Below are 22,062 nucleotides of genomic sequence, written 5' to 3'. Positions count from 1 at the left end.
TCAACAACATCAAGCAGAACAATATCTGAACCCACTTCTAGTTCACCAAAAACTTCAATGCTAAGTATGGAATGATTTTTTATTGGATACTTCATAGCATCATGAACATTAAATTGGACTTTAGTATCCCCAAATTCCATTGAAAAGGTCCCTGCATGGGCATCAATTTTAGCCCTAGCAGTTTTTAAAAATGGCCTCCCAAGGATTATTGGCACTTGACTAGATATAGTATCTCCCTCCATATTTAAAACATCAAAGTCAACTGGAAAGATTAAATCCCTCACCTTGACCAACAATCTTCCAACCCTCTCATAGGATGAGCGAAACTTCTGTTAGCAAGCCGTGTTACTATTTTTGTTGGTTGTAATGGTCCAATCCTAAGGGCTTGAAAAATAGATTTGGGCATTACATTGATGGATGCACCCAAATCAAGCATGGCATCTCAAAAATTACTTTAACGAACACTCTAGGATCTTAGCACTTCTGTGGCATAGGTTGAAATAAAGCAGAAACATTCTTACCCATGCTCCTCAATTCATCACCTTTCAACTTCCTCTTTTGAACACGTAAATCCTTCAAAAATTTAGCATACTTAGGAATATTCTTAATCACTTGTAGAAGAGGTATGTTAACTTCTACTTTACTGAAAATATTCATTAGCTCTTGGAATTCCCTAGCCTTCTCTATACTTGTTGTTGGCGCAGCGGAGACCGGCAAGAGGGGGGTGAATTGCTGTAAACAAAAATGAAACTATCCTCCTCGGATTTCAACTCAGAATAAATGTAGTAGTAAAATAATAAAGACAGAAAATAAAAACAAAAACAGAAGTTTAACCTTGTTACAACCAAGAGGGTTGTTAATCCAGGGCAGTGAAAAGCGCACTAAGAAAATTCTCCTTCTCTGAAGGCAAAGAAGCCTTTTACACTCTAATTGCTCAGAACTATTGCTAGGAATTGCTTACAGATTGATTGCTTGAGTTGTTTTTGAATTCCTAGCTCCAGGGGCCTTTATATAGCTCCTGGAAAGTCTATCCCGAGGGTCCAAGGCGCCTCCAACAAGGTTCAAGGCGCCTCCAGCTCGGTCAGCGGATAAAACTTTATCCGCAGTATAAACGGTCAAATTTGACCTGTGGAAGGCGCCTTCAACAGGGTTGAAGGCGCCTTCATGATGGAGGCGCCTCCAAGCCTGCTGGAGGCGCCTCCAAGCTGGCAGCATAATTTCCAGCTTGGTTTTTCCAACTTCCGACGCTCTGTTCTTTTGGGTGATTTCGGCCAACCGGAATAGGGCTCACTCGAACCCAATTCTCGGCCTTCTCCTCGAGCAGTCTTCTGTCCCTTCTTAACGTCCCTTGAGCGCCGCACACGCTCTTCACGTCCACCGAAGTACTCTTCCTCAGCTCTCTCGTCCTTCGGACGCACCGAGCCCGTCGGCTCCCTTCCCGTGCCGTCCTTCTCGCTAGCTGCGTCTTCCGCTCGACTTCCTGTGTTCCTAAGCTCCTGCACACTCAGACATAGTGATCAAACACAGCAGGACCTAACCAACTTGGTTGATCACATCAAAACTACCACGGGATCCAACACTTGTATCCTTCTTTGGTCGTACTACTCTCTAAGGGAATGGTAGAGACACACTCAAGGTTGGTTTTGAAAAGGGCACTAAGTCTTGTGAACTTGATGGCTTACTGGAAGGCAAGAGCTCACTTGGTATAGTTCCGAACTAAAGCTGCCGAGCTGGGTCAACAATCCCTACTTTTCTGGCCAGAATTTTTTCTTTTGGTTCAGTAGGGGACCAACCACTCCTAAGGGTTATTAGCACTCACATTACCCCTTGGTTTTGGTATCACTTGAGAAGGTAACTGACTAAAGCTTGATGTTTGTAATTGCCCAGAATTGGATTGTCTAGAATTTGAAGCTGACTGGCTGAGCTGCTGTCCTAAATTCTGTAATGCAGCTTGAGTTTGTTGCTGACCTAATACCATCTGTTGCAAAAGTTCCTTCAAGTCTTGGCTTGATGATTCTGGTTGGTGAGTAAGTAAAAGTTATCTTGATGACTGTTGAAAATTCTGTTGAGAATTCTGAGGTTGCTGATAAGATTGCTAGAAACCTCCCTGCTGCTGGAATCTGTTTGGAACAGAATTTTGATAAAAACCAGGAGCTCTCTGAAAGAAGCTCTGATATGGCTGACTATTTGGTTGTTGAGCTGCCATTGGATTACCATACCTGAAGTTTGGATAACCTCTCCATCCAGGATTATAAGTAGAGGATAAGGGATCATATCTCCTTTGTTGTTGATTTTGTTGATAATGAGGTCTGCCAGGAAATGTATTCACTGTGGCTAATGATTGTTCATGCATCCAAGACACATCCTCAGGTTGTAAGGCCGGACAAGTATCAGATAAATGAAGAGTACTAGAGCAAATACCACAAGCTCTCATTGCTTGAACTAATTCTGTAGAAGACTGTTGTTGTTGGTGTGATGTTAACTGCCTTGTGACTAAGTCCATCTTAGACAACATCTCCTCCATTCTGCTCACCGCCCGATCCTGATCGGGAGAAACTATTTGAGCCTCATGAACCCCCCTTGCTACTACATGATTTGTACCAAATTGTTGATAATTTTCAACCATGGTTTCAATTAATTACTTAGCTTCTATAAGAGTCTCTTTAACCAATGCACCACCACTAGCAGCATCAATCAAACTTCTATCCATATTCAACAACCCCTCATAGAAATATTGAATAAGCGACTGTTCACTTATTTGGTGTTGTGGACAACTAGTACATAACCTTTTGAACCTCTCCCAATGCTCATAGAGTATCTCACCATTAACTTGTTGGATTCCACTGATGCTTTTTCTGATTGCATTTGTTCTAGAGGCAAGGAAAAATTAAACATTCTTCGAATATCATTCCAACTAGTGATCGTACCTGAAGGGAGATTACAGAACCAATCTTTAGCAATATCAACCAAAGAAAATGGAAAGGCCCTGAGCTTAACCACCTCCTCTGAAACTCCATGAGATTTCATTGTGGAACAAACCATATGAAACTCTTCCAAAGGCCTATCGGGATCTTCACCCACAAGTCCATTAAACTTAGGAAGCAAATGAATAATCCCTTATCTAAGCTCAAACACCACCTCCAATTCTAGATACTGGATGCATAGAGGTTGGTTTGAACCATCAGATGATGCCAAATCCCTCGGTGTTCGATTGCTATTTCGTGTCATTATTCTCCCAGAACTCAAAATTTCAGAACTATTATCAGAAATAAGGATGGATGACAATTCCCTTTTAGCCCTGCGGTGTGCACAAGTTCTTTCAATCTTTGAATCAAAAGGAATCAATTTACTACTAGAATTCGTGGAGCTTCTAGTCATAAACTGCACTTACACATCGACTATCAAGAAACACAAACAAAGTAACAACAATGCAACAGTTATCAATCTAAGAGCTGGAACCAACTTAAAGGTCTCCTGCAATGACTCCAAATTTGATAACCTACAATCGTGTCGCAAGAAAATGGAATCAAATATATCTTAGAATCTACCCTTAACTAGCATAGTGAAAGGTAACCCAAGTTCACCTCCCAAAGACCTTGCAAAAGTGTTATAACTGTTAAATCAAATCCTTATACATGCTTCTATGGAGTTTCTGTTTAGTTAAGGAAATTGAACCAAAAGAAGTATTAATCGGCGAACAAAACCAAATGAAAAAGAATAACAAGAACTCAAATCCAGATGAGCAGTGACTGGATATACTCAAAAACAAATTCAGAGCTATACTCAGAGATTCAACAAGCACGCAGTGAAAACGAAAGGAAGAAGCAAATCTAAGAATTCAGCTAACTCAGACAATGTAGATCTCAAAATTAAACAGCTACAGATCTTAAAACTATACTGGAAATAGAACAACATAACAGAATTTAGAAATGAAATGAAGAGAAGAATGGACTCAGGTGAGCTGGGAATACCTCCAAACACTCATAGATCCTAGCAAAGTAATCTAGATCTTATAGAATAACGAAGATTGATCAGATGAGCTCTGATCCGATGGGATCAATCAGCAATATTAAAACAAAGAATGCATAGTAGGAAGTAGTCTCAAATCCTGGGTATGATCGGAGCTTCGATGAAGGATGATCGCTCGCTAGAAGATGAAGAGAATGAATTGAATCCACCACTCTTTGTTCCTCTCTGCTTCATTTGCTACCTCACCTGGTTAGTTTTTAGCTGACCGTCAAGTGACTAGGATTTGGAGAAATTTTTTCTCCAGGACATGTGTCCATCGAGATTTGATTTCTGTCTCATTGTAATAAATCTGTCACTCTCATATCTCATTATAATAAATCTATCATCCTATAATTAATTGGATATTGTATATGGAGACCACATTTAATACTCGACCTCCTCCGCACATTTATTTATTCACATGACATATGTTCGAATTATACTAGATTAGACGTCTATCCGTGCTGATTGAGATGTCTGATTAAAAAAAACAAGTCATTTTACAAAAATTGATCTTCATTCATAGAAATTGTACAAAACATGACCTCCATTCTTAGCAATCGTGTGACCGGTAAACAAAATGGTAAAACTGAGCCACTTAGTTCGTTATTTTGTTGCTAAAACCATCATTTACTTTAAAATTTAAAATAATGTCAAAAAGTCCCATTTTTATTTGAATAAATTAACGAGGTATCTTAAACTTTCATAGCATTAAATTTAAAGATATTAACAACTAACAATCTCTATCGGACTCTCACATCGGTATATATTATATAACCTTGACTTCCAACATGCAACTTTCTACATATATAATTTCCACGTTCAAATAATTAAAGAAAATTAGTCATCACGCATACAGATTATTTCAAGGAATAGTGTAACACTTCTTTACTCTAGTTCTTAATAGACGAGACTGCTTTAGTTTAGTTTGAGGGAGCTGAAGCATGAGTCGAGAGTCGAGAGTCAATAATCGGTAGCATGGAGTAACCCGAAGTTGGGAGTTGGCCAACGAACGCAACTTGGAGTAGCTGGGAATCGGAAACCAAACATAGCCTAGAGTCGGAAGTAGCTGGAAATCGACCACCGAGCGGTAGCCAGGAGTCGTCAGAAGTCGACGACCGAGTGTAGCCGGGAGTCATCCTTGGTGACCCGACACGCCCTCTTGATTCAACCAACCCCCCCCGATCCAACAACTGTAGCTCCGGGACAACTAATTGTAATTTAGATTTTAGTTAAGTAGGACAATTTGCTTACATGACATTATTGACAGTATTATCTATTTCACGCGGTATTAAGAACATATACATCAATTTTTCTATAATATCCTTAAAGTTTCGGATAAACCATCTATTTTGTTAAATTTAGATAATTATTTTTCACTACATATTATGTTAACTACTTTAAAATTTTCATGATCTTTATTTTTATTATTATTTTTTATCTCTCTTCTATTATTTTATTATTTTTCTCTCTCGTAATATAATATTTCTTTTTCATTACCCAATTTATTTCCTTTATTTTTTTCAAATTAAATGATATTTTAATGTTTAGGGAATGAATTTAATTCCCTAAATTTAGAAATTAAAAGTACTATTCATAAAATATAAATTTAAGGAATAAATAAGGTAATTAATGTAAAAAAAATGTCTATAAAATTTAAGATAAATTTTATATTTAGAACGCTGACATAGATATTTAAGTAAAATGGTACTAATGATTATTTCATGTACCAAACCATTTCATTTTGGTAAAAACAAAGTCATGTTCAACATATACATTAAATTCAACGAGAAAAACTAGATTAACAAAATGATTATGATAAGTAATTTGAGAGAGTTTGTACGACTATTCATGCATAGTATGATAAAATAGTCAATTCATCTATTTTAGTGGTGATTGCGTTAAAAAGTGAGTATATTCATTGTAGGTAGGTATTTTTTTAATTATCTATTCTTAGGTTATGTGAATAAATATAAATTACTTTGTTAGTTTATAGTCGACCGCTAAGTTGCTAGGAGTTAGAAGAATTTTTTCTCCCGGACATGTGCCTATTTAAATTTGATCTCTTCCATTGTAAGCAATCTGTCACCCTCATATCTGTTGAAATTTGATTATGTTTCATTATAATAAATCTATTCTCCTCTAATTAACTAGAAACTATATACAGAAACCACTTTGAATCACTCGACTTCCTTTACACAATCATTTATTCACATGACATATATTCGATTATACTAGATTAGACGTCTATCCGTGCTGATTGAGATGCCTGAGTAAAAAAAAACCAAGACATTATACTAAAATTGATCTCCATTCAAAGAAATAGTACAAAACCTGACCTCCATTCTTATCAATCGTGTGACCGGTAAACAAAATGGTAAAACTGAATCACTTAGTTCATTATTTTGTTGCTCAAACCACCATTTAGTTTAAAATTTAAAATTATGTCAAAAAGTCTCATTTTTATTTGAATAAATTAACATGGTATCTTAACCTTTCATAGCAATAAATTTAAAGATATTAACAACTAACGATCTCTATCTATCGCACTCTCATATGGCTATATATAATATAACTTGACTTCCAACATGCAGAGATATAATTTCAATGTTCAAATAATTAAAGAAAATTAATTTAGTCATCATGCATACATATTATTTCTATAATATAATATATGAATAAGTATAAATTAGTAGCATATAGATTTAGTGTGTCAGGCTAATGCAGTAGTATAATGTAACAATAAAAATAAATATAGCAGTTTATCTTAGACAAAAAAATATCCAAAAATATGTATAAAAGCTTTTCCACTCAATACTAAAATATAAAATTAAAAAATACATATTATTTATATAATAAAAAAATATTAATAACTTTTAAAATAATTTTGATTGTAAAAATAAATATATATTAAAATAATTAAATTTTAAATTTTGCTAAAGTTAAATTATTAATTAAATATTATGATAAACAAAATATATTGACGAACTTAGCAAAAGTTCAACTATTGATTTGAATAATAAAATTTAATATTTAAAACAATTTGGTAGGGTGCCAGGCCTATACAATAGTGCAATATATAGGCGACGCGTAAGAACCCCAATAGCAAGCTATTGTTATGAGCCCTCCCCAATCAAAAATTAATTTAATATCATAGTTAACCAATAGTCCACGTATCAGATATTAAACTGATAAGAACAGATACTACACTTGATCTTAGCCAAAAGAACGAGAAAGGTATGAGTTGTTGTGGTGCACATCACTTTCTTTTATCATCTCTTTCTTTCAATGTGGGACTAAAGTCAGGCTATTGTTAACATCTCGAATCACTGCAGACGTCTACTTAGCTATGGCTTGATGGCCGCGAGAAACGAAGAGTCTCACATCTCGAAGAAAGACGCTCTCACTGCCACTCTACGAAATCGGGAAAGCAAGCTGCGTGATTTTTGCTTCTTAAAAAAAACAACAAAGTTAGGGTTTCTTCTTCTTTTCCCTAGCCGCGCATAGCTTGACTCTGCAACTCTCCCCATTACCTGCCTTGAAGATGGTAGTCTTCCCTTTCTCTGACGAAGACACCTTTCGGTGTAATTCCCTGATTCGCTTGGCTCGTCATCCGCCGCCGCCTCTCTTCCAGTGCCAGTCCTGCGAGTTCATTGGGTTCCGTTATTTCATCAGCTACCGGCGGCATCAATGAGACAACCTAGCGGCTCTCGAGGCATCCTTGTCTTGGCGGTAGCTACTGGAGAGTCCGTGTTCCTTAGGGACTAAAATGAGGTATGGTTCCTTAGAGTATGGTTCTCATCCTAGTTTCGGTTGGGATATTATAGTATCTGGAATTACGAAAATTTTAATTATCTATAAGTTGATGCATGCTTTTGAAATTTGACAGCTGCTTTTAAATTTCTGCTGGCGCACTGTTACGTGACACAATCCACTACTCCATCATCTGCTGCCGGCGGACCAAGATCTCTGGATGAACTGCTTTTGAAGTTATTTCCCCAAAATTTAAAGGTGGTTCTTCCAATCACATTTGTTACAAAGTGTCAGACTTTTCCTTGTCTGTTTGCTTTTCTTTCTTTTACCAAGATGTATGCAAACTCCATTCCTACTTCCTAGTGTTTTAATTCGTGTGAATAAAATTAATTAGAAAGCATGTCTCTGTAGTCAGAAACTTAGTTCTTTTTGATAATTAATGGGGAAGGAGAATCTATGAATTGCTTAACAGCGGGAATAAATCTGTGTGTAGTAGTTGCATTTTTTAGACAGTTTGGGTGTATTTTTTGGTGATAGTGTTGCCTCTGACGCTTTGATATCTACAGCCTACGGTCACTTTATGCTATTTGATGAACAAGATAATTAATTACTGCCTCAGGGCTTTGGTGGTCGAGCACTCTAGCGGCTAATCAAACACTTCAAGTTTGAATCCCAACTACGGCATATTGCGGGGTATTCTTCCTCTAATAGGATGATGATTAATCTAAGAACATTGATAAACGTGAGCATTTTCAAATTTACTTTGCGAACATTTGAATACCTGGTATAAAAAAAAATGAACAAGATATCCAAGACAAGTGGCATTCAGACATCCTACTACATGCATGTGGCGGTGACACTTGTCAGCATTAGTGAAGGCAGTTATGTATGGCGGTTACTTGAATTCTGTAGCCGTGGCGGTGACACCTATCATCATTAGCGAAGGCAGTTATGTATGACGGTTACTTGAATTCTGTAGTTGTTGTTGTAATGCATTTCGTTTATATGAGCCATGAGTTGTACAAGGCATGGACATTTAGAAGTGATGAGCCTTCTTGTGTGTAAGCTATTTGCAGATTTTTCCTTGTATTGTAAACTATCGTGTTAGTGCAAGGTTGGGCAGTGTACCCCGTTAATTGTGTGTTGCTTTTGTTTCTGCCTATGCATGCGTGGTTCTTGCTAGTTATATTCCTTGAAAACATAATCAAGCACAAGACATCAAAAATTGGATTGGCGTGCGAGTGTACTTGCACAAGCGTGGGAAATTTGCAATAATCCGTTGCGTTGCATGACTCTATGACAGTTGGTATCAGAGACAAGTTGTGGTTGTTGTCGTTGACGTTGCAGACATACATTCATGGCAAAAGATTCTAGCAATTCGTTTTCAAGTATCAATGCGGTGTGTGATCGCATTCTGGAACTTGAAATGAGATTGCGACGTGTGGAAGGATTACTCGGTGCTCCCTCGAGGTGCCCAACAGAATCGTTGTGGCAACAAGTTGAGGGCTTGTTGTGTTCTATTGAAAGCAATGTTGGTTCTGTTGCAGAACTAACGTAATTCGTGAAAAGGTGGACAACTTTTTTGGGGGAAGATTTCAAATCCAAGGTGGGAGGATTCGAGCTTGAGATGAATTTGTTGAAGAAGGCGGTCGGGGTTGGGGTCGACTATGAATGCCTCTTCTTCTTCATCAAAATTCAAAGTCTTTGAACCGAAGGCATTCTCAGGAACCCGTAGTGCTAAGGAACTCAACAATCTCTTGTGGGATATGGAGACTTATTTTATGCTACCAAAGTTCTTGATGCAAAAAAGGTTCCCATTGATAACCCACAATCGTGTCGCAAGAAAATGGTATCAAATATCTCGTAGAATCTACCCTTAACTAGCATAGTGAAAGGTAATCCACGGTCATCTCCCAAAGACCTTGCAAAAGTGTTATAACTCTTAAATTGAATCCTTATACATGCTTCTATGGGGTTTCCATTTAGTTAAGGAAATTGAACCAAAAGCAGCATTAATCGGCAAACAAAACCAAATGAAAAAGAATAACAGGAACTCAAATCTAGATGAGCACTGATTGGATCCACTCAACAACAAACTTACAAAACAAATTCAGATCTATACTTCAAGATTCAACAAGCACTCAGTAAAAACGAAAAGAAGAAGCAGATCTAAGAATTCAGCTAACTCAGACAATGTAGATCTCAAAATTAAACGGCTACAAATCTTAAAAGTATACTTGAAATAGAAGACAACAGAATTCAGAAATGAAATGAAGAGAAGAAATGGACTCAGGTGAGTTGGGAATACCCCAAGCACTGTCAGATCCTAGCAAAGTAATCTAGATCTCACAGAATAACGAGATTGCTAAGATGAGCTCTGATTCGGCGTGATCACTCTGCAGTATCAGAACAATGAATGCACAGCAAGAAGCACTCTCAAATCTTAGACATGATCGGAGATTCGACGGAGGATGTTCGTCATCTAGAAGACAAAGAGGACAAATTGAATCCACCGCCCCCGAAGTCCTCTATTGTTCTTCATCTACAATATTTTATAGCCTCTCCTAGCTCCCATCCAACGGAGGTCAATGATCCATATTCGATCTGAATGGATGTAATGCACCTGAGTTGCATCGCTAATTCCAAATCTGATCAACGTCTCAGATTCCTCCTCCTTCATCACCTACAAAAATCAATCAAAGAATATTTAGCAAATAACCCCACAATTATCACAAAAATTCATCAAAACCTATTTTGGTGAATTAATCATTTATCAAGGTTAAGGATACACTTTGAGCTCAATAAGTAGGCAGAATCCCCCAAAATAGAACTAAAATATCAAGCCAAAATGACTACTATCAAATTTCCCACACTTGCTTTTGACCGACCTAGGCAAAACAATTGCCATCCCTTCAAGCACCACTAACAATGTATTAAGAAGTGTAAAATGCAATTATTTATGTCCATCAAATTATTCAAAACATTCTTTAGATCCATACCCTTCACAATTCAACTAGCAAGGTAGTTTCAACAACTCAAGTAACCAAGAACAACTCATCCTCACTTATTGGGGATTAACCCCTTTCACTCTTCTAATTATATGTTGGAATGGAGTTCCTCTCAATGCCAGTATAACACTTCACTACCATATGTTTGCCTATTTCCTAATCCTCCACCACTTTGGCATAGCATGACATAAGTCAAAAAGATTTCCAAGAATTTTAATTGAAGACAAAGAGTGATTGAATTGAAGGCAAACAATGGTAAGAATCAAGAAATTCAAATGAGGAATGGTAATGCTAAAAACTACACTTGATGAGTTATCTTCTTGTCCTTTGTATCACTCCTATAGCTGAACATGTTATTTCCTTGTCAGTTAACACTTCCTAGTCCATATGTAGTTCTTGCACTTAAGAATTCTGTTAAAAATCAAATTCTTCATGAATGACACACTGTTTTTGGATCTTCTAGTAATCCACTCATCACAATCCCAGAATTCATTTTCCTGACAAATGCTAACCTCGAACTGTACAAACTCAGTAAAATTCAATTTGCCTCAATGATTGGATGAATAAACTTCAAATTGTAATAATTTTTTTTCTTTTTTTTTTAACCAAAAACTCCAACCCATGAAACTGCACAGTGGCTTAAACTGGCACAAACTTCTTGTTCTGTTTTCATTTTTCAGTTTTTTTTTATATATCTATTCTGCCCAGAAGAAGAGTTCATAATCTGAATATTTTGCATGCTCTAAGCTCTCATTCATTTAGCTAACAAGACTTGAACCAATCATTTCTGTTATTCCTGAATTTGATTCTCCCATACCTAGTCTTCTAACTCTCACCAACAATTCAGCTTATATCTCAGAACCAAAACCTTAGCTTCTATTACTTATTCCATAAACTGAGCCAAAGGTTACAAACTTCTCAGCTCTGATGTTTTTTCGAACTGTCATTCTGAACTGTAATGATCAGACTCTCCAACAATAAACTTGCTTAAGTTCTTACTGTTTACAGTTCTGCTTCCTCAAATCAGTAACTGAAAGTTGCTAGCTGGAAATTGTAACTAGGTGCAACTCTAAACTTAACTGTGCAGAAATTCCAGCTCAAAAAGTAGTGAATGTTCTAAAGTTTCCCTGATCCTTCAACTTCATCAATTCTCATTCTTCTCACTCCAGTATGTAAAACATTGCTTAAGTTGATTGCACAAAATTGTAATTCCGAAAATTGTCAAGCTGAATCCAACAAAAATCTGAGTAATCTTTACCATCGAACCCAACTATTGTATTCAAGATACTTGATCAAGTTTCATTTTATTTTTTATTTTTGGCTGCTGCTGTTTTTTTTCTGAATCCAACTCTACTGATGACAATCTTATTCTAATAGTCTCCCTTGGCCAACACTCAAATCCACTGTTGAACCCTTCAAATCACTGCAGTGAAACAGAATCCAGCTCAAATCTTAATGAAGCAACCACTCAACTAGCTTTTCAGAAATAAAGATCACTGTTCAGAACTCTATCTCCAATTTCTTTAGTACCGAAGCTCATTCTCTTACAAAACTTCAACCCATCAAGTGAACAATTCTATCACACAAAATTACATCATCTAGCACTCAGCATCTTAAAGACATCAATTCAAAATTGAAAATCAAAAACAGCTCAGAAAACTGGCACTGAAAATTGGCACAGAACATGCAGATTCCCAGTTTAGGCATGCACAGAAAATTACATTCCCTACTGTAAACTTCTACATTTTTCAGTCTCAATACTAAACTAAACCCAGCCTATAACATGCAGATTCCATCACTTCAAACAATGTCTCGAAATCAATGTAAATTTATATTAAACTCTTAACATCTGAAATCCAGAAAGAACTAATTCCAATTTCATCAACAAAAATCTAAACTCCACTGTAACAAATGATTTGCACCTCCCCCACACTTAGAATGTTGTTCGTCTCAAACAAAGGAACTCATCAAGTCATTCCCAGCAAACCAATGAAATTAGCACAAGAAAAGAAAGAAGATCAATTAAGAAAGATTTGTGAAAAGAAGTCCAAAGAATAGAAAATCCTTCATCATTCTCATGCCTAATGTTTGTCAATTGTAATTTCAAATAAAAGCAAGGTAAATTCTAGAGTTCCATGCTAAAAGTGCATGTCACACAACAGGGGGTAAACAAATGTTCTGAAATAGTCCTTACTGAGTATTAAATGAACTCAACTATTCAAGTTAAAATCCACCACCTTGCCAACTGAACACATGAAGTTACTTAACCAATCATGCCAAAAGATTCTAGTATTGATGGAACATATCTAAAACCCTTTACAAATCTGAACACATCATCAATACTACTCAAAGAAACAACCATTATTGCCCATGAAATGAAAACCCAAAACAACTAAACTGCTGAAATTCAAATAATAGTTGCAAAAAGGAAATAAGAATTTATTAAAAGAAAAGAAAAAGAGAAGACACTCCCCTTTTCCTCAAGTTGGGTAGATAGCCTCTTCAAAGCTCAACTTCTCCTTGGACGCTTCTTCAACACCTTCATGAAACACCTTGAGACGATGTCCATTAACCTTAAAAGCTCTTCCTGTAGCAGATTCCTGCAACTCCACCACACCATAAGGAAAAACATTAGTAACACAAAAAGGACCGTCCCACCTTGACTTCAACTTACTTTTGATCAATTTATGTCTAGAATTAAACAAGAGAACCTTATCCCCTACACAAAAATCCTTCCTCAAAATCTGCTTGTCATGAAAAACTTTAGCTTTCCCTTATAAATCTGAGAACTTTCATAGGCATCCAATGTAAGCTCCTCAAGCTCTTGCAATTGTAACTTCCTTTCACACCCGGCATCCTTCAAATTCATGTTACAAGACTTCACGGCCCAATATGCTCTATGCTCCACCTCCACTGGTAAGTGGCAAGCTTTTCCAAAATCAATTTGGAAAAGTGGCATCCCAATAAGAGCCTTGTAAGTTGTCCTATAAGCCCATAAAGCATCATCAAGCCTCATACTCTAATCTTTCCTATTCGGATTCACCGTTTTTTCAAGAATTTGTTTAATCTCCCTATTAGACACCTCAGCTTGACCATTTGTTTGTGGATGATAAGGAGTAGATACCCTGTGAACTACACCATAGTTACTCATGAGTGCCTTCGTGTGCTTATTTCAAAAATGGGATTCTTAGCTTGATCACTAATGATGGCCCTAGGGAAGTCAAACCTGCAAAATAGATGAGACCTGACAAAGCTTACAACCATAAAAGAATCATCAGTCCTGGTAGAAATAACCTTCACCCATTTTGATATATAATCGACAGCTAATAATATATAAGCAAAACCAAATGAAATGGGAAAAGGACCTATAAAATCAATACCCCACACATCAAAGATCTCACAAAATAAAATAGATTGTTGAGGCATTTCATGCTTACGTCCTATATTCCCGATCTTTTGGCAATGCTAACAAGCCTTATGAAACTCAAAAGCATCCCTAAACAAGGTAGGCCAATATAGTCCCAAACCTAAAACTTTCCTAGTTGTACATTGAGGACCAAAATTTCCTTCACATGCAAGTGAATGACAAAAAAGAAAAGTATAGATTAGAACTCATCATCAGATACACACCTCCTCACTACTTGGTCACTACCAAATTTCCAAAGATAAGGATCATCCCACACAAAATACTTTGCATCACTCTTTAATTAATCACATTGAAATCTAGAGAAGTGTGTAGGAAAAACATTAGCTACCAAGTAGTTAACAACGTGTGCATACCATAGCACCTTACCTTGAAGCTGAAAGAGATGCTCATCAGGAAATGAATCAACAATCGGTGCAAGATCTACCTCACCCTTAATCCTGCTCAAATGATTTGTAAAATATTGAAAATAGGCGAAAATTAATAAGGGAATTTTCCGGAATTTTTGAAAATTTTTCGGGAATTTTTCGGAGCTCGTACGAATGAGTTAACGGGGATAAAAACGGGGGCCGGGAAAAAAACCTGTTTAGGCGACCCATTTAAGCGAGGAAAATTTTGATTTATTTTTTCTTTTTCTATTTTCTTTTCCTTGTTTTTCTTTTTCCCCGTTGTTTCCTTCCCTCGACGCCGAACCCGTGCCCGACTTCTCCTCCTCTCCCCGCGCGCCCGACGCCCTCCTCCGAGCCCTAACCGCCGAGCGGTTTCCTCTTTTTTCTCTTCCTCCATTTCCTTCCCGAGCCGCCGCCACAGCCGACACCGCACGAAGCAGTGCCGACCCAGCGCCGACGCCGCCCTTTCCCGCGTACAAGCCCTTGGCCAAGGAAACCCTAGCGTCGGCAACCATCTTCCCTCTGCCCTAGTTCCGACTCACGGTCGCCGGTGCAAACCTTCAACCAAGGGCCGAGCCGAGCCCTAGTTTTCCTTTGCGTGCCACACCACCACTCATGGGTTAGTGGTCGATTCAGGCAGAGTGTTGCAGCAGGGACTTTGTTTGGCTCCGTTGGTCCGCTCATGGGTAGTGTGACGCAGCGTGGTGGCCGACAGAGATTCCTACCCGTCATCGTGTACCGGGAGATGAGAGCATTGTGCTCCCCCATTTATGATTTGGGGTAGGAGGATAGGTGTACTCCAACAACATCCCGTCCACTGGGTCACTCATCAGGAGCAATGACGACAGAGTGCACGGTTGTCACAGCCCTACCCACTCTGTCTCGCTATTGTGTGTGAGATGGTTGACTGGTGTCAGAGGTGACCAGGACGCATCATTGGCATCATACGCATTGATGCATTTATTTCTTGTGATTGTGTTTGCTGCATTTATTTGCTGCATTTTGGTTGGATGGCCATGCTTGACATGCATACAGGATTTTTTATACCTCTCGGACTGTTTATCCTTGTATCAGGTCCTGTTTAGTACAATTTTCTCCTGTTTACTACAGTTGCATTTTATCTTTCTTATATCAGGAGACTGTACGCATGATTAGTGCTAGATGTTATTTCTCTACTATGTATATCAGTTGTTACCCGCTGAGGAGTTGACTCACCCCATGGATATTTACTATTTTCAGGTTGATGCTGTCAGGAGAGAGTTCCAGTTGCTAGTCCCCTGCAGCCACGAGGATGTTTATTTATATTTTGGTTTTATGTACTAGACTATGTTTGGACTGGTTTTGTTTTGATACTTGGAGCTTGTATGGATTGTACTTGTCGATGGGTTTTTAATTGGATTTGTTTTACTATATGCCTGCCTAGACGGCAGAAGAGGTAAGTTGATTTGATCGTCGGATTTATGTTTTATGAGTGTAGTGGAGTAGGATATCGGTTTTGAGTTTTATCGGTGTAGTTGAGTAGGGTGGATTTTGAGTCTTATTATCATTGCTTATTAAACTGTGTGGATGTCTATATGTTGTGGTTTGTTTATTATTGTTATTTATTCCAGCCGCATGTGGCTGAGGTATATGATGATGTAGTAAAGTTTCAGATTGTCCGCCGTACAGGGGATATGTTGCCGAAATTTCTTCGGACAGGGACTCCTCCGGGGCGTGACATGATCTACCACCAAGTTCTCCCTCTCACTCCTATCTCGTATCTCAATATCAAATTCTTGAAGCAGAAGCATCCATCGAATCAACCTAAGCTTTGCATTTGGCTTATTAAGGAGAAACTTGAGGGCTACTTGGTCAGAAAAAATAATCACATGAGAACAAAGAAGATAGGATCGAAACTTGTCTAAAGCAAACACAATAGCTAAAAGCTCTTTTTCTGTCATGATGTAGTTGCTTTGGGAAAAGTCTAATGTCCTCGAGGCATAGGGTGCTCCACCTACCTCTGAGTCAAAACTACTACACCTGCAAAATCTGAAGCATCACACATAAACACAAAAGGAAATATCCAATCAGGAGCACACATAACAGTGGCAGAGGTGAGAGCCTCCCTGAGTCTATCAAAGGCAACTTTGCATTTTTCATCAAAAACAAACTCCACATCCTTTTGTAACAACAATGACAATGGTAGATCAATGGTACTAAAATCTCTAATGAACCTCCTGTAAAATCCTACATGTCCAAGAAAAGATCAAACGCCCCACATGCATGTGGGATGAGATAAAGCAATAATAGAACTAATTTTAGCTGGATCCACCTCAATAACTCTCCTAGAAATGATATGTCCTAACACTATACCATGCTCAACCATGAATTGATACTTCTCAAAATTCAAAACCAAATTCTTCTCTACACATCTTTTCAAAACAAGAAAAAGACTATCCAAACATGTATCAAATGAAGAACCATAGACAATAAAATCATCCATAAATACCTCCATACAATGCTCTAAAAGATTAGTGAAGATACTCACCATTCATCTCTGGAATGTACCTAGAGCATTGCAAAGTCCAAACGACATCCTCTTATAAACAAAGGTCTCGAATTGGAATGTAAAGGTAGTCTTATCCTGATCCTCTAATGCTATACAAATCTAAAAATAACTGGAATGATCATCCAAAAAATAATAGTGTGTCTTCCCTTCCAGCCTTTCTAGCATCTGATCAATAAATGACAAAGGAAAATGGTCTTTTTTTGTTGAATGATCGAGTCCTCAGTAATCAATGCAAACTCTCCAACTATTTTACACTCTTATAGCGATCAACTCATTCGCTTCATTTGCCACTACAGTCACTCCAGACTTCTTAAGTACCACCTGAACTGGACTTACCCACATGTTATCTGAAATGGGATAAATAATTCCAGCTTGCAGCAACTTCACCACTTCTTTCTTGACCACGTCAAGTATAAGGGGATTGAGTCTTCTTTGTGGTTGCCTCATTGGTCTAGTTCCATCCTCCAATAGAATTATATACATACAAATGGAAGAGTCAATCCCATCTATGTCTGCTACAGTCCAGCCAATAGCTTGCTGATGGCGTCTCAAAATCTCTAATTGCTTATTCTCTTGATCAAGTTCAAGTCCATTGGCAATGATAACTGGTAGTTGTTCTATCTCTCTCAGACAAGCATACTTCAAATGATCAGGAAGAACTTTTAATTCCAGCTTTGGTGGCTTCAAGATTGAAGACAACATTTGTGTAGAACTCTCCTCCAATGAACAGAGCTGCTTCGGAACAGATTCCGGAACAGAATTTGTTGCTCGATAAAATTGTACTGCTAGAAAGAATTTGGATCCTCATCAATTGATGGAACAGAATTCTCAGTTGCTGGTGCAAATTCTGGATCAACATCAGCTTTCAGAATAGGATCTAGACCATCACCCAAACCATAATCTTAATATTTAAGAAAATCACCAACATCAAGCAGAACAATATCTGAACCCACTTCTAGTTCACCAAAAACTTCAATGCTAAGTATGGAATAATTTTCTGTTGGATACTTCATAGTATCATGAGCATTAAATTGGACTTTAGTGTCCCCAAATTCCATTGAAAAGGTCCCTGCATGGACATCAATTTTAGTCCTAGCAGTTTTTAAAAATGTCCTCCCAAGGATTATTGGCACTTGACTAGATAGAGTATCTCCCTCCATATCTAAAACATAAAAGTCAGCTGGAAAGATTAAATCTCTCACCCTGACCAACACATCTTCCAACACTCCCATAGGATGAGCGAAACTTCTGTTAGCAAGCTGAATTACTATTTTTGTTGGTTGTATTGGTCCAATCCTAAGGGCTTGAAAAATAGATTTGGGCATTACATTGATGGATGCCCCCAAATAAAGCATGGCATCTCCAAAATTACTTTCACCAATCACACATGGTATAGTGAACACTCCAGGATCTTAGCACTTCTGTGGCATAGGTTGAAATAAAGCAGAAACATTCTTACCCATGCTCACCAATTCATTACCTTTCAACTTCCTCTTTTGAACACATAAATCCTTCAAAATTTTAGCATATTTAGGAATATTCTTAATCACTTGTAGCAGAGGTATGTTAACTTCTACTTTACTGAAAATATTCATTAGCTCTTGGAATTCCCTAGCCTTCTCTAGACTTGTATCCTTCTTAGGTTGTACTACTCTATGAGGGAATGGTAGAGACACTCAAGGTTGGTTTTGAAAAGGGCACTAAGTCTTGTGAACTTGATGGCTTATTGGAAGGCAAGAGCTCACTTGGTATAGTTCCAAACTAAAGCTGCTGAGCTGGGTCAACAATCCGTGCTTTTCCGTCCAGATTTTTTTCTTTTGGTTCAGTAGTGGACCAACCACTCCTGAGGGTTATTAGCACTCACATTACCCCTTGGTTTTGGTATCACTTGAGAAAGTAACTGACTAGAGCTTGATGTTTGTAACTGCCCAGAATGGATTGTCTAGAATTTGAAGCTAACTGGCTGAGCTGCTGTCCTAAATTCTGTAATGCAGCTTGAGTTTGCTGCCGACCTAATAACATCTGTTGCAAAAGTTCCTTCAAGTCTTGACTTGATGATTCTGGTTGGTTAGTAAGTAAAAGTTATCTTGATGACTGTTGAAAATTCTGTTGAGAATTATGAGGTTGCTGATAAGATTGCTAGAAACCTCCTTGCTACTGGAATCTGTTTGGAACAGAATTTTGATAAAAACCAGGAGCTCTCTGATAGAAGCTCTGATATGGCTGACTATTTGGTTGTTGAGCTACCATTGGATTGCCATACCTCAAGTTTGGATGGCCTCTCCATCCAGGATTATAAGTAGAGGATAAGGGATCATATCTCCTTTGTTGCTGATTTTGTTGATAATGAGGTCTGCCAGGAAATGTATTCACTGTGGCTAATGATTGTTCATGCATCCAAGACACATCCTCAGGTAGTAAGGCTGGACAAGTATCAGATAAATGAAGAGTACTAGAGCAAATACCACAAGCTCTCATTGCTTGAACTAATTCTGTAGAAGACAGTTGTTGTTGGTGTGATGTTAACTGCCTTGTGACTAATTCCATCTTAGACAACATCTCCTCCATTCTGCTCACCGCCTGATCCTGATCGGCAGAAACTATTTGAGCCTCATGAACCCACCTTGCTACTACTACATGATTTGTACCAAATTGTTGATAATTTTCAACCATGGTTTCAATTAATTACTTAGCTTCTATAAGAGTCTTGTTAACCAATGCACCACCACTAGCAGCATCAATCAAACTTCTATCCATATTCAACAACCCCTCATAGAAATATTGAATAAGCGACTGTTCACTTATTTGGTGTTGTGGACAATTAGCACATAACCTTTTGAACCTCTCCCAATACTCATAGAGTATCTCACCATTAACTTGTTGGATTCCACTGATGTTTTTCATTTGTTCTAGAGGCAGGGAAAAATTAATCATTCTTCGCATGTCATTCCAACTAGTGGCCGTACCTGAAGGGAGATAATAGAACCAATCTTTAGTAATATCAACCAGAGAAAATGGAAAGGCCCTGAGCTTAACCACCTCCTCTGAAACTCCATGAGGTTTCATTGTGGAACAAACAATATGAAATTCTTCCAAATGCCTATTGGGATCTGTTGGTGCAGCGGAGACCGGCAAGAGGGGGGTGAATTGCTGAAGACAAAAACAAATTATACCCTCCTCGGCTTTCCAACTCAGTTAGTGCAATAGTTAACAAAATAATAAATCAATAAAAAGAGACTCAGGAATTAACCTGGTTACAACCAAGGAAGTTGTTAATCCAGGGCAGTAAAAGCGCACTAAAAGAAACTCTCCTTTGCTGAAGGCGGAGAAGCCTTTTACACTTTCAAAAGCATAGAACTATTGTTAGGAAACACTACAGATTAAATGCTTGAGTTGTTGTTGAATTCCTAGCTCCAGGGCCTTTATATAGGTCCTGGAAATTCTATCCCGAGGCTCCAAGACGTCTCCAACAAGGGTCCAAGGCGCCTCCATGGGAGTCAGCGGATAAAACTTTATCCGCGCAGAACGGTCACTTTGACTGGTTGAAGGCGCCTCCAATCAGGCTGAAGGCGCCTCCAGCCTGGCTGAAGGCGCCTCCAGCCTGGCTGAAGGCGCCTTCAACCTGGTTGGAGGCGCCTCCAAGCTGGAGGTGCCTCCAGTCAGGTTTGTACGCTGGTATAGATATTTAAGTAAAATGGTACTAATGATTATTTCATGTACCAAACCATTTCATTTTCGTAAAAACAAAGTCATGTTCAACTTATACATTAAATTCAACGAGAAAAACTAGATTAACAAAATGATTATGATAAGTAATTTGAGAGAGTTTGTACGACTATTCATGCATAGTATGATAAAATAGTCAATTCATCTATTTTAGTGGTGATTGCGTAAAAAAGTGAGTATATTCATTGTAGGTAGGTATTTTTTTATTATCTATTCTTAGGTTATGTGAATAAATATAAATTACTTTGTTAGTTTATAGTCAACCGCTAAGTTGCTAGGAGTTAGAAGAATTTTTTTCTCCTCGGCATGTGCCTATTTAAATTTGATCTCTCCCATTGTAAGCAATTTGTCACCCTCATATCTGTTGAAATTTGATTATGTTTCGTTATAATAAATCTATTCTCCTCTAATTAACTAGAAACTATATACAGAGACCACTTTAAATCACGACTTCCTTTACATAATCATTTATTCACATGACATATATTCGAATTATACTAGATTAGACATCTATCCGTGCAGATTGAGATGTCTGAGTAAAAAAAAAAACCAAGACATTGTATAAAAATTGATTTCCATTCAAAGAAATAGTACAAAACCTGACCTCCATTCTTAGCAATCGTGTGACCGGTAAACAAAATGGTAAAATTGAATCACTTAGTTCATTATTTTGTTGCTCAAACCACCATTTAATTTAAAATATAAAATTATGTCAAAAAGTCTCATTTTTATTTGAATAAATTAACATGGTATCTTAAACTTTCATAGCAATAAATTTAAAGATATTAACAACTAACAATCTCTATCTATCGCACTCTGGGTAATATAACCTTGACTTTCAACATGCATAGATATAATTTCAATGTTCAAATAATTAAAGAAAATTAATTTAGTCATCACGCGGTACATATTATTTCTAAAGTATAATATATGAATAAGTATAAATTAGTAGCATATAGATTTATAAATTAGATTTAGTGTGTCAGGCTAATACAGTAGTATAATGTAACAATAAAATTAAATATAATATTTTATCTTAGACAAAAAAATATCCAAAAATATGTATAAAAGCTTTTCCACTCAATCCTAAAATATAAAATTAAAGAATACATATTATTTATATAATAAAAAATTACTAATAACTTTTAAAACAATTTTGAATGTAAAAATAAATAAATATTAACATAATTTAATTTTAAATTTTGC

General features: G+C 37.4%; 1 non-coding gene across 1 annotated transcript; it reads right to left on the bottom strand.

Annotated features, from left to right (window-relative positions):
* Window positions 1-7,052: 7,052 nt before the first annotated feature.
* LOC122013043 lies at window positions 7,053-7,249 on the bottom strand. Its single transcript, XR_006120427.1, has one exon. It is a non-coding gene; the product is annotated as a U2 spliceosomal RNA (small nuclear RNA).
* Window positions 7,250-22,062: the final 14,813 nt, after the last annotated feature.

This window comes from Zingiber officinale, chromosome 8A, assembly GCF_018446385.1.
Source record: "Zingiber officinale cultivar Zhangliang chromosome 8A, Zo_v1.1, whole genome shotgun sequence".
Classification (NCBI taxonomy): Eukaryota; Viridiplantae; Streptophyta; class Magnoliopsida; order Zingiberales; family Zingiberaceae; genus Zingiber; species Zingiber officinale.
This window is presented reverse-complemented; position numbering and strand designations above follow the sequence as displayed.